The sequence below is a fragment of the Ochotona curzoniae genome, unplaced genomic scaffold, assembly GCF_017591425.1.
Source record: "Ochotona curzoniae isolate NIBS_2020 unplaced genomic scaffold, NIBS_Ocur_1.0 scaffold_2453, whole genome shotgun sequence".
Classification (NCBI taxonomy): Eukaryota; Metazoa; Chordata; class Mammalia; order Lagomorpha; family Ochotonidae; genus Ochotona; species Ochotona curzoniae.
In genome coordinates, this window is record NW_024467094.1 from 13,892,121 (window position 1) to 13,905,796 (window position 13,676).

Here is a 13,676-nt window from a genome sequence, read left to right on the forward strand (position 1 = left end):
GTGTGAGAAACTTGGAAGAAGCTCCTGGCTCCTGACTTCGGATTGGCTCAGCTCCGACCATTGCAGTCACTTGGGGACATCTTCCTCTATCCTCTCCCTTCTTTGTATATTTGCCTTTCCAATAAAGATAACTAAGTTTTTTTTTTTTTTAAGGATTGATTTATTTTTATTGGAAAGGCGGATATACGAAGAGGACAGACAAAGAATAAGATCTTCCATCCGATGATTCAATCTGATGAGACAATCCGATGCCAGGAACCAGGAGCTCTTCTGGTCTCCCAAGCAGGTGCAGGGTCCCAAGGGTTTGGGCCATCCTCTACTGCTTTCCCAGGCCACAGGAAGGGAGCTGGATAGGAAGTGGGGCTGTCGAAATTAGAACCAGCAAGCACATGGGATCCTGGGCAAGGACATTAATCACTACACTATCAAGCCAGGCCCAATAAATAAGTCTTTTAAAAAAATATTTATTTGAAAGGTGTAGTTACACAAAGAGCAAGAGAAAAATGTCTTCAGGCCGACACGATAGCTTAGCAGTTAAAGTCCTTGCCTTGCACGTGAGATGAACTAAGTTGCTGAGGTCCCTAATCCTGTACTTCTTCTGTTTGGTGGCAATGCATTGCATGGACAGCTATTTTGAAGTCTGCAATGTTGAAGTCCCAGGACTTGAGCTTGGACTCTTGGGGCTCAAAGTTGTGCCTCACTAGGCTAAAGTTTTGATTTTTGTCACCAGTTTGCAAATGGTCAGCCTATGCAAAGCTGTATGCACAGGGATCTACTCCTGTAAATTCTTTTTTGTTTTTTAAAGATTTATTTTATTTTCATTACAAAGTCAGATATACAGAGAGGAGGAGAGACAGAGAGGAAGATCTTCCATCCCATGATTCACTCCCCAAGTGAGTGAAATGGCTGCTGCTGCGCCGATCCGAAGCCAGGAGCCAGGAACTTCTTCCAGGTCTTCCACACGGGTGCAGGGTCCCAAAGCTTGGGCCATCCTCCACTGCTTTCCCAGGCCACAAGCAGGGAGCTGGATGGAAAGTGGAGCTGTTGGGATTAAAACCAGCGTCCATATGGGATCCTGGAGAGTTCAAGGCGAGGACTTTAGCTACTACGCTATATGCACTGGGCTCCACATATTTACTCATAATGCATTGTAGATGCAATCGTCTTCTTAAGGAGGCTAATTCAAATTTATTATCAGAGGTCGCCTCAGAGCACCTGAATTCGTACCTTAAAGACAAGCAGGAAAGCACCATTAAATGAAGGCAACTGTGATCCAAGAACTCCGTATCCTAGGTAGGCTACTCAGCAGCCTCAAACCTTGAGGCCTGTCAAATTTCCTATGCCTAAGGAGTCTTCCAGGACAGCAACCTTATCCACCTGAGACTGAGCGATTGAGACCAGCAGGCACTGAGGAAGACGCACCCGGCGCGGGGTGCGCAGGCGCGGGCGGTCCGAGAGGGCCTCGGCGCCCCAGGCTGCGCAGGCGCAGAAGCGGCTCCCGGCGAGTCCCGACGGCGGCTGCGGTGGCTGCGAGGGGCCGGGGCGTGGAGCTGCGGTGGCGGTGGCCGGCGGCAGCGGAGCAGCCATGAGGGCCGGGCCCAGTCAGCGACAGTGAGTGCGCGGCGCGGGCGCGGGCCGGAGGGCTGTGTGACGGAAGGGTACCCCGGCTCTGCCGGTCGGAGCTGAGGGGCGTGGGGGAGGGCTAGCCGGAGCGCCTGACGGGGGAGTTGAGGGGGGTCGCCAAGTGGTCCTGTCGCGGGTCCCGGAGCCGGGCCTCCTGTGGAGGGAAGGAGTTGTGCGCTGTGGAGTGAAAGTAGCCCACAACAGGGCCGCTGTCCCGCGCGGTGCTTTCCCGTTTGTCATTTTCCCTTCCCCCAGGAGCTTTGGTCGCCTCTCCCTTTCCGCTTCTTTCAGAGAGAGAATGGCCGAGGGGGGAGGGTGGCGGAGGATGAAAGCCCCGCCGCTGCTGCTGCGAAATCCAGCTCTGGAGCAGACGAGGGAAGGCCGGCAGCTGGCAGTGAAAGGGCGCTGCGGCCGAGGGCTGGGGTCCCGGAGCCCTCTGTGGGAAGCCGGGAGGGGTCTCGGCAAAGAGCTAGGGGCTTACCTTCAGTTTGGAAAGTGAGCTCCCCCGCTGACAGAGCTGGCAGGTAACCTTGAGCAGGCTCCACTTAACCTTTCCGGAGCTCTTCAAGTTGTTCTTCCCACCGGCTATTGGCAGTTGGTTGGGATGCTTGATGATGAAGTGTTGTGCTGACGCTAACACATCACCACGGATCTGCCTGGATGCTAGACTGGACTGTCGTTGAGGAAAACGACTGGTTTCTGTGTGAAGGCCAAACACATTGTGTCTGAAAACTCCATAGACGTGTGCTGTTTACATAGACACACACAGCACGTGCTGTGTGGAAATACCAGTTTATTATTCTTTTGCTTTAAAGGTGTATTTATTTTCATTGGAAAGGCAGGTTACAGAGAGAAGGAGAGACAGGAAGATCTTTCACTCCCCAAATACCACAACGACTGGAGCTGAGCTGATCTGAAGCCAGAAGCTTCTTCTGGATCTCCCACATGGGTGCAGGTTCCTATGGACTTGAGCCATCCTACACCGCTTTCCCAATCTGTAAGCAGGGTGCTGAGTGGGAAGTGGAGCAGCCAGGCCATGAACTGGCATCCTAACAGGATGAGGAGGATTAGCTTGTTGAGCTGCCACAGTGCTGGCCCCAAAATTACCAGTTTCTTTTCTGAGGTGACAAATTAGTCATCAGATTCAGTAGGAAAAATAGTGTTTTCTCTAACATTTTTACGGTTGGTGTTCAGGGAGCCAGTCTGATAAATGCATGCTGAACAAGAGTTACTCAGGTTCCCTTGTAGCACAGTTGGCACTCTTGTGTCTTATTGTGAGTTGAGAAAACTAGTCTGGTACCAGCTGGGAGGGTTGCCCAGTGAGGGCTATACAAATCCAATTGTTATTTTTAAATTGTAAAAAGTTTTCCTTTTGCAAAGGAGTCTCCGGTTGCCCCAGGGCCCCAGTCTCTATTCAGGAGGTCAGCTAAGCATACAGCAGCTTTTCAGCTCTCTTTTTTGTTTTCCTGTCTGTGGAACCTCTTGGGTTTAACGTCTCACAGAACAAGACAGAAGCCACTGTTGCTGGAGGGGTGATAGTGCTTCTCGGCGAGGCTGGAGGCGAATACTCCTGGGCCTTTGTCGTTGTGATTTTTAGGGCAAGCAGAGCTACAGACAATTAAACTTTGTGCTTCTAGAAAGAGAGTGGCTTTCTAGCCACAGCTTTTGAGAGAAGTGCACACTCCTTTCAGAACGACACAGACCTAGCCAGCGTCGTGACTCAACAGGCTAATCCTCTTCCTATAGTGCTGGCATCCCATATAGGCACTGGTTCAAATCCCAGCTGCTCCACCTTGGATCCAGCTCCCTGCTTATAGCCTGGGAAAGCAGCAGAGGATGGCTCAAGTCTTGGGGCACCTGAACCCATGGAAGACCTGGCTTTGATCAACCTACCTCTGGCCAGTTGGGGAGTGAACCATTGGATGGGAAGATCTCTGTCTCTCCTTCTCTCTTTAAATCTGCCTTTCAGATAAAAGTAAATAATAAATCTTTAAAATAAAAGGACAGAGACAGATACTTCCACTTTGTTGGCTCTTAGGATTGACAGCTTGAAATGGGAGGCCTTTTGGAAATTTGTGAGTGATTTGTCTTTTAGCTAAGGCAGCAGTGGATGTACTAGACCTACACAGATAACGAGCGTGAATATTTTTTAAACGTTTATTATTTGAAAGTTACAGAGAATGATAGAGATCGATTTTCCATCTGCTGTTTCACTCCCCAGATGGCCGCATCAGCTGGAGCTGAGCTGATTGAAAGCAGCCAAGAGAGTTTTTGGGTTTCCATGTGGGTGTAGGAGCCTAGGGCCTTGGGCCGGCTCCCCTGCTTTCCCAGGCTGTTACCAGAAAGCTGGATCAGAAATGGAGCAGCCAGGGCTCCCAAAGGCATCAGTACAGGATGCTGGTGCTGCAGGTGGAGGTTTTACTGGTAACACTACGGCACTAGCCCTGAGGGGATTAATCTGTAGGAATGAAAGATGAAACCTGGTATCATTACCTTTTGTTGCTATTAAAAAGTGTTTAACCTCTTTCCTAAAAGAGCACATTGTTGCATGATTTTAAACTTTTTGCTCTAGTTCCATGGTGCTCTCAGTTCTCTGTTAACACTGATTATTTTATTTAGAGGAAGTCATTTGTTACTGTTGTCTGAAATCATTACAGAATACAAAGTTATTCTGTCTTTACCTTATGACAGATGAAGTAAAAGAAAAAAAGTTAAAACTGACATATTTGATTTTAATAATTGGACACGTTTTCCCTCTGAGGTTTATTTTATTCATTTGAAAGGCAGAGGGACAGAGAGTTGGGGATAGGCAGAAGGAGATCTTCCCTCTGGTTCATTTCCAAAATGGTCACAGTGGTTGGAACTGGGCCATATGGAAGCTGTGAGCCAGGAACTCCATCTGGGTGTCTCTTGTGGGTGACAGGGGTCTAAGTACTTGGCCATTTTCCACTTCTTCCCTAGTGTATTAAAAGTGAGGTGGATCTGAACTGATTCTTTGGTATGGGATGCCTGGGTCATAAGGTAGTTGATTAATTTGCTATGCCACAATGCTTGCCTTTTCTTTTTAATGTTGGATATGCATTTTTCTCTCTACTGGAAATTTCCAGCAGTTCAAACAAGTTCATAAATACCACCTGTGTTATGTTAAAGATTTGTCCAGCTGTCAGGAGAATTGCTTGTCCTTTTCTCATTTTTGCTGCTTGTTATTTCTGTGTGGTAGATGCTGGTTACCCAATGAGGCCTTCTCCACCTGGGGGCAAAGGATGGGGAAAGGGAAGGGATGGCCAGGACTTTGGTTGCCTGTTATGTAAGCCGTCTAAGGGCATGAGCTGTGTGAATGTAAGGTCTTCCAGTGACACTATGACTTATTGAGGACTAAAGTAAAAGGAATACCTTTTATTAACTCAGAAATGAATCTTTTTTTTTCTTTTTTTTAACTCTCATGGCTCAGGGAAAGCTTTTCAAAAATATTCTGTTTAGGGGACTGTACTGTGACTCAATAGTCCTCCACCTTTAAGTGCCAGCATCCCATATGGGCTCTAGTTCATGTGCCAGCTGCTCCAATTCTCATCCAGCTCCCTGCTTGTGGCCTGGGAAAGCAGTCGAGGATGGACCGAGTCCTTGAGACCCTGAGCTCATGTGGGAGACCTGGAAGAAGCTCCTGGCTTCAGATTGGCTCAGCTCTAGCGATTGCAGCCTCTTGGGAAAATTTTTCTCTCTCTACTCACTATAAATCTGCTTTTCAAATAAAAATAAATCTTTGGAAAGCAAAACACACACCAAAAAAACACATTCTGTTTAAAAAACAAAATTTATGGGGCCTGCGCATTGGTTCACTTGGTCAGGATCTCATATGGGTGTCAGTTTGTGTCCAGACTGTTCCACTTGCTGTCCAACTCCTTGTTTGTGGCCTGGGAAAGCAGGAGAGGACAACCCAAAGCCTTGGGACCCTGCACCATCATGGGAGACCCGGAAGAGTTCCTGGCTGCTGGCTTTGGATCGACTCAGCTCTGGCCATTGCCGCCACTTGGGGAGTGAGCCGTAGACAGGAAATAATCTTTAAGGTCTTTAAGAAAAAAATGAAATAAAAACAAAAATTTTAAAAATGATTTATTTATATTTATTGGAAAGGGAAATTTGCAGAGAGGAGAGACATAAAAATCTTCCATGCTATGGCTCACTCCCTAAGTAACCATAATGGTTGGAGCTGAGCCAGTCCTAAGCCTGCCTCTTATAAACTGTTTTTGTGACTGAATGGGTGCAAGTCAAAGGTGACTGTAACATGGTCCCTTCCCTGTGACAGTTCATTTGTGAAAGAAATAGGTGTAGAAAGGAATCATAGGTATTATGTCTTATGCATAGGCATTGCATGTATTACCTTGATTTCATCAGGTTTGTGGTGCTAGTGATTGTGAAGAATGCTGGGAACTAGACTGAGATGCCATCAGTGATAATAAGTGTTATCTTTTTAGAGATTTTAAGAGGTGGGAACAGAAGTCTTACAATTGGTGGAGTAAGTGACCTACCAGAGCAGGGTACAGTTAGTTGTGAAAGTTGGTTGCAGCTGTTATTAGTAAAGGCATTGGGTCTGCAGGACAATTAAGTTGGGAGATTCCTTGTAGACATTTATGTCTGGAAATTGGAGAGGAGGGGCCTTATTGATGTGTTATGCATCAGGAAAAGCAAGGGAGGAAATGATCTAAGACCTTGGCAGAGTGATACTGTATAATGGAGCAGAGCAAGACAGGATGCTTAAAAGGTTTGCTTTTCAGAGGAAACCTGAGCCTAACAGATTTGAACTAAAATATTACAGCAATTTAAAAAATGATTATAGGGTAGGTGTGTGACACAATAGTAAAGTTGCTACTTGAAGGGACCATGTTCCATATCAGAGTGTCTGGTTCAAGCCTTCCACTGCTCTTCTGATCCAGCTTCCTGCTAGTACACCTCCTAGGAGGCAGTAGATGACGACCCAGGTGCTTGGGACCCTGCCACCCAGGGAGAGACCCAGATTGACTTTTAGGCTACTGGCTTGAACCTGTCCCATCCCTGGCTGTTAAGGGTATTTCAGGGACAGTGGAACCATCAGTTCTGTCTTTCTGCTTTTAAAATAAAATGGAAAAGATGATTCTAAAATAATGAATTTGAGAAGTCAGAGTGAATGTGAGAAGCAGAGTGGCCAGGGGAAGGCCTGCAGCTTTGCAGCTGACCAGAGGGGTAAGAAGTGTGATGTCACCTGTGTCTGGGTGAGAGGTGAATGGTTTCTTAGACAAGTGTTTGATACCTATTTCTGTCTTTTCACTGCCTTGCAAAGCCTTGATTAAGTCCCCGTGAGAGCTCTGTGACTTAGTATGAAAAGGAATTCAATTTGATAAGAAAAATTCTGAATTTCCTTTGTTGAAGATTCATTTACTACAAGGAAGAAAATAAATTTTAATTTAATAGCTGAGAAATGAAATGGTGTTTTGGTACAGTATCAGATTATATTTAATGGGAACTATAGGTCATTTAAGAAGGGACTTATAAGATTTACTTGATTAAGGCTCAGCACAATGGCTCAATTACCTAATCCTACCCCTTCAAATGCCAGGATCCCATATGGGCACTGGTTCATGTCCTGGCTGCTCACCTTCCTATCCAACTCCCTACTTGTGGCCTGGGAAAGTATTAGAGGATGGCCCAAAGCCCTGGGACCCTGTACCCATTTGGGAGACCCAGAAGAAGCTCCTGGCTCCTGGCTTTGGATCAGCTCAGCTCTGACTGTTGTGGTCACTTGGGGAGTTATCCAGCAAATGGAAGATCTTTCTCTCTTTCCTCTCTGTAACAATCTGCATTTCCAATAAAAATAAATAAATCTTAAGAATTTTCTTGCTTATAAGTTGTGTTGGAACTGACCTTAAAGCTATAGGAAAAAACATGAAAAATTGATAGAGGCTAGTGTTGTAGCACAGTAGGCTAATGCCAGCATCACATATGTGCAGTTTCAAATCTAGGTGCTCCACATCTGATCCAACTCCTTGCTGAAGTGCTTGGGAAAGCAATAGATGATAGCCTAAGAATTTGGACCTTTCCCACGCATGTGGGAGAGCTAGATGGAGTTCCAGGCTCCTGGCTTCAGCCTCTTCTAGCTCTGCCCATTGTGGCCACTTGTGGAATGAATCAGTGGGTGGAACACCTCTCTGCTTCTGTCCTTGCATCCCTCTTTCCCGATTTCTAACTGCCTTTCAACTAACTAATTAATACATAAATAACTGTTAAAGAAAACTTACATATACATAAAAAGGGAATAATTAAGTATTTATGTTCGTAGTGCCTTTTTTTTTTTTAAAGATTTATTTATTTTTATTGCCAAGTCAGATATACAGAGAGGAGGAGAGACAGAGAGGAAGATCTTACATCCCATGATTCACTCCCCAAGTGACCCCAATGGCCGGTGCTGCACCGATCTGAAGCCAGGAACCAGGAACCTCTTCCGGGTCTCCCACGCGGGTACAGGATCCCAAAGCCTTGGGCCATCCTTGACTGCTTTCCCAGGCCACAAGCAGGGAGCTGGATGGGAAGTGGAGCAACCAAGACATAAAACAGCATCCATATGGGATCCTGACACTTGCAATGTGAGGATTTGGCCATTGAACCATCCCACCAGGCCCCAACAAGCATTAAGACTTCATATTACAGATCAATTAGTTTTCACATTTTTCCATATTGTAGTTTTTATGTCTACTATTTATCTTTTATTTTTAATTAACTGTTTGAAAGGTAGAGTACAAGCAGAGAACTCCCAACTTCTGACTCCCTTTCTAATCCCTGGCCTGGGCATCGGTTAGGCCGGGAGCTATAGAATTGACAGGTTGAATACTGTCCCATGTTTCCTGCATGGGTAGTGCAGACCCAGCTTCTTGATATCACTGCTGTCACCCAGGGTCTGCAGTAGTATCAAGCTATAATTTACTGAAACTGGGGATTGAGAGCCTGCTGTGGTGGCCTAGTGGCTTAAGTTTTGCCTTGAACACACCAGGATCCCATATGGGTGCTGGTTCTCGTCCTGGTGGCCCTACTTCCTATCAAGCTCTGGCCTGGGAAAGCAGTCGAAGATGGCCCAAAGCCTTGGGACCATGCACTCGCATGGGACACCTAGAAGAGGCTTTTGGCTTCAGATTGTCTAAGCTCCAGTCATTGAGGCCACTTGGGGAGTGAACCATCAGATGGAAATTCTTCCTCTCTGTCTCTCCTCTCTGTAGATCCACCTTTACAATGAAAATAAATAAATCTTAAAAAAAGAAAAAGGCCCGGCGCGGTGGCGCAGTGGTTAAGGTCCTCACCTTGCACGCCTGGGATCCCATATGGGCGCCGGTTCTAATCCCAGCAGCCCCACTTCCCTTCCAGCTCCCTGCCTGTGGCCCGAGAAAGCAGTTGAGGACGGCCCAAAGCTTTGGGACCCTGCACCCGTGTGGGAGACCCGGAAGAGGCTCCTGGCTTCGGATCGGCATAGTATCGGCCGTTGCGCTCACTTGGGGAGTGAATCATCGGACGGAAGATCTTCCTCTCTGTCTCTCCTCTCTGTATATCTGCCTTTCCAATAAGAAAATAATAAGAATAAATCTTTAAAAAAAAGAAAAAAAGAAAAGAAAAATTATTTTATAGGCGCCATAGAGTGACCTAGCTGCTAAAGGCACCAGGATCCCGTACAGGTTCCAGTTTGAGTCCCAGCTGCTACATTTTCCATCCAGCTACCATCGGCTCCAGCAGTTATGACCACAGCACAGGGCCCAAAATTAATAAATCTTAAAAAAAAAAAAAAAGCCAAGAAAGGGTTTAAACTAAAGCAAAGGAAGTAGTTGTGAAAGGCATCCACAGCCACACACAAAAAAATTCACACATCACATTCCTCTCATGCCAAGACACTGTGACTACAAAGATAGCTCAAATATCCTTTGAAGAGCACCCTCATGAGACACATGCTTGACCACTGAGTCTAGCACAAAGACAAAAGCTAACAGACATTTAGGTTCACCGTAGCTGCCAAGGCATGTGATCAGGTTCTAAAGAAACTGACACTAATGAGGGTCAATACTGACCACAGGGTCAATATTCTGACCAGGCCTGATGGAGAGAAACACCTTTCAGTGACTTTTGATTATGATGTTCTAAATATTGACAATTAAAGTAGGATCACCAAACTAGCAATTTTATATATGTATATATATAATTTTTTTATTTAGCTTTGAAGTAGGAGGAGGAGTCTAGGAACAATATGCTTGGGAATAGTAAAAGGTAGGGATTGCCAAGACAAAAAGAGACTATCAGACTATGTAGAAAACTAAGGAATAGGAGCTCAGAGAAAAATCAGAAGTGTACAATGTAACAGTTCTAAAAGGCAAAGAGGCAAAGCAAACTAAGAACTGAAAACTATCATTTGAGTTTAACAATTAGATCACTGAACAAAAGCAATTTTAGTGGAGAGTTAGAGACAAGACAAAATTGCCGTGATAGAGGAAAAATATGCTATGAGAAAGCAAAGAGAATAGAGACAGAGGCAAAGAAACGCAGCAGTACCTGGAAGCACAGAGGGACCAGAGCAGGGGACAAGAGATCTTAGAGACAGGAAAACCAGAGATTCAGATAAGACAAATAGTTTTGTTGTTTTTAAAAGACAAATAATAAAATAGTTATACAGTTATATAATAGAATTAAGGAAGGAAAGTCACCGTTATGGCCAAGCACAGTGACCCAGTGACTAAATCCTCTGTTTGCGTAAGCCAGGATGCCAAACAGGTGCCAGTCCATATCCTGGCTGCTTCACTTCTCATCCAGCTCCCTGCTTGTGGCCTGGGAAAGCAGCAGCAGATGGCCCAAAATCTTAGGACCCTATACTCACTGGGAGACCTAAAAGAAGCTTTTTGCTGCTGACTTTGGACTGGCTCAGCCCCAGCTGCAGCGGCCACTTGGGGTGTGAACCAGCAGACAGAGGATCTTTCTTTCTCTTTGTAAATCTGTTGTTCCAATAAAAATAAATAAATCTTGGGGGGAAAAAAGTCAACATAAGTGTTGATAGTATGAACTCTGTAGGTGTGAGAGTAAAGATCATTTTCATATGATAGCTTTTTTTTTGGGGGGGGGGGTAGGGGGGATGTGACCTAGACATAGGAAGAGAGACATCTTCCATCCATTGGTTCACTCTCCAAATGGGTTATAGCCAGGGCTGGACCACACTGAATTGGTGTTCCAATATGGAATTCCTGCATTATGGCAGCAGTTGAACTCACTGTGCCACAACACCAGGCCCCTATACTATAGCTTTTGAGAGACAGGTTAGGGAAGAATACTCTTAGAAGATTAAAAAGATTGGGACTGGCAGTATCCTATAGATGCTGGTTCAAGCCCTGGTTGCTTTACTCTCAATTCAGTTCCTTGCTAATGTGTTTGGGAAAACAATAGAAGAATACCCAAGTACCTAGGCACTATACTACATGGGAAACCCAGAAGAAGCTCATGGTTCCTGCCTTCAGCCTGATCCAGCCATGTTGGTTGTGGAGATTTGGGGAGTAAACCAGAGGATGGAAGAATTCTATTTCTCTTCCTTTCTCTGCTTCTGCCGTTCCCTTCTGTAACTCTGCCTTTCAAATAAATTATTAAATATAAAAAGACTAGTGAGATGAACAACTGTACCATTGGCATAGTGGTTGGGAAACCAAAGGAGATGTCTACGTCCCCTACAGAATTGTGCTGGGGTCCCAGCTCTGCTTCTGACATGCTTCCTCCTGAGGGAGGGGGGCAAATGATGGTTCAAATAGTTTAGTCCTTCCCATCCACATGAGATCCAAACTAAGTTCCCAGATCTGGCTTCAGCCTACCATAGTCCTGGCAGCTGTAAACGTTCAAGAAGTGAACCACTGGATGGAAGGATCTCAAGTCTCTTCCTGACTTTCAACTACAGTTTCTAAAATTTGGGACTGGGGCCCAGAACGATGAGTGCCAGCTGGTGTCCCATTGCTCCATTTTCCTTCAGCTCCCTGCTTGTGGCCTGGGAAAGCAATAGAAGATGGCCCAAAGCTTTGATATTCTATACTCAAGTGGGAGACCTGGAAGTAGCTCCTGGCTGGCTCAGATGCAGCTGTTGCGTGTGGCCACTTGGGAAATGAACAAGCGGAGGAAGATCTTTCTGTCCTCTCTGCAAATTAACTTTCCAATAAAAATAAATCTTAGGAAAAAAATTGGGACCAGCATTGTGGTATGGCAGATAAAGCTTCTACCTGCAATGCCAGCATCCCATAAGGGTACCTACTAGCTTGAGCCCCAGTTGCACCACTTTTGATCTAGCTTCCTAATAATGCACCTGGGTAAAGCAGCAGAGGATGGTCCAAGGCCTTGGGATTCTGCACCCACATGGAAGACCTGGAAGAAATTCCTGGCTCCTAGCTTCAAACGGGGCCAGCTCCAGCTGGTGCAGTCATTTGGAGACTTAACAGTGTTCGGAAGATCTTTCTGTCTCGGTAATTCTGCCTTTCAAATAAATCAATCTTAAAAAAAAAAGTTCAAATTGCCTTTCAGAAGACAGAACTAGCAAAGGGAAAAGGCTGGATGCCAGACAGGAGGGAAATTCTGTTAATCAATATTAGACCTACTCCAGTTGCCAAAAAAAAAATCACAGCCAAATTCCTTAATGCCTTCACAAATCCAAAAATCTACCTTCACTGGAAGCCAAAATACTTAGCTTCAAAATATTTAAGTGTGTCTCCTGTCCCAACACTCTGAGTGTCCAAGTTTCAATTCATTAAGCAGCGCCTTGGAGAAATGACAGCTTGGACAGACTGGTCGAGATACAAATAGTAACCTTCCAATTAACTTGATGAGGTTCAGACCTGAAAACTTTTCACGCACAGAAGTGGAGGAGGTATCTTCAGCAGACACAACAGTGTCCTAGGATGGAAAGAGAGGCTAGGAAAGATTCTTGCATCATGTTTGTCAACAGGCAAATCGAACAAACAGAGAACTGGCAGAGATGGATGCTGTGGAAAAGACACCACATGCCCCATTCAAAGTCCCTGGGTTTGCAGCCAGCATGGTGGTACAGCAGGGTAATCTCCACCCGTTGGCACTGGAATCCCATTTGGGTGCCAGTTCATGTCCAAAATGCTTGAATTCAGATCTTGCTTTCTGCTTTTGGCCTAGGCAAGCAGCAGAGGATGAACCAAGTCCTTGGGACCCTGCACCCACATAGGAGACCCAGAAGAGGCTCCTAGCTCCTGGCTCTCAAATTCTGACCAGCTCAGTTCTAGTCATTTAGGCGATTGGAGAGTCAGTCAAGATAGAAGATTTCTATCTTTCCAGAAAATCTTCTTTCCAAACAAAAACTTTAAAATACTTAGGGCCCAGCGCGATGCCTCAAGTGGTTAAGGTCCTCACCTTGCACGCCTGGGATCCCATATGGGCACCGGTTCTGATCCCGGAGGCCCCACTTCCCATCCAGCTCCCTGCCTGTGGCCCGGGAAAGCAGTCGAGGATGGCCCAAAGCTTTGGGACTCTGCACCCGCGTGGGAGACCCGGAAGAGGCTCCTGGCTTCGGATCGGCATAGCATCGGCCGTTATGCTCACTTGGGGAGTGAATCATCTTTCTCTCTGTCTCTCCTCTCTGTATATCCGCCTTTCCAATAAAAATAAAATAAATCTTTTTAAAAAATACGTTAAAAAAAAAAGTACCTGGGTTCAATCCACATTTTTTTAAGATCTATTTATTTTTATCGCAAAGTCAGATATACAGAGAGGAGGAGAGACAGAGAGGAAGATCTTCCATCCGATGGTTCACTCCCCAAGTGGCCTCAATGACTGGAGCTTAGACAATCTGAAGCCAAAAGCCTCTTCTAGGTGTCCCATGCAAGTGCATGGTCCCAAGGCTTTGGGTCGTCTTCGACTGCTTTCCCAGGCCAGAAGCAATGAGCTTGATAGGAAGTAGGGCCACCAGGACTAGAACCAGCACCCATATGGGATCCTGGCTCATTCAAGGTGAGGACTACTCTAACACGCGGGGCCCAATAATTTCTTATTAAAGAGAA

General features: G+C 45.8%; 1 protein-coding gene across 1 annotated transcript in view; it reads left to right on the forward strand.

The window, feature by feature from the left end:
- Nucleotides 1-1,471: 1,471 nt before the first annotated feature.
- FAM222B (family with sequence similarity 222 member B) overlaps nucleotides 1,472-13,676 on the forward strand; it is a 52,755-nt gene continuing 40,550 nt past the window's right edge. The window contains exon 1 of the mRNA XM_041001746.1: nucleotides 1,472-1,611. The gene's annotated coding sequence lies outside the window, so the exon portion shown is untranslated. The remainder of the gene's footprint in view (nucleotides 1,612-13,676) is intronic.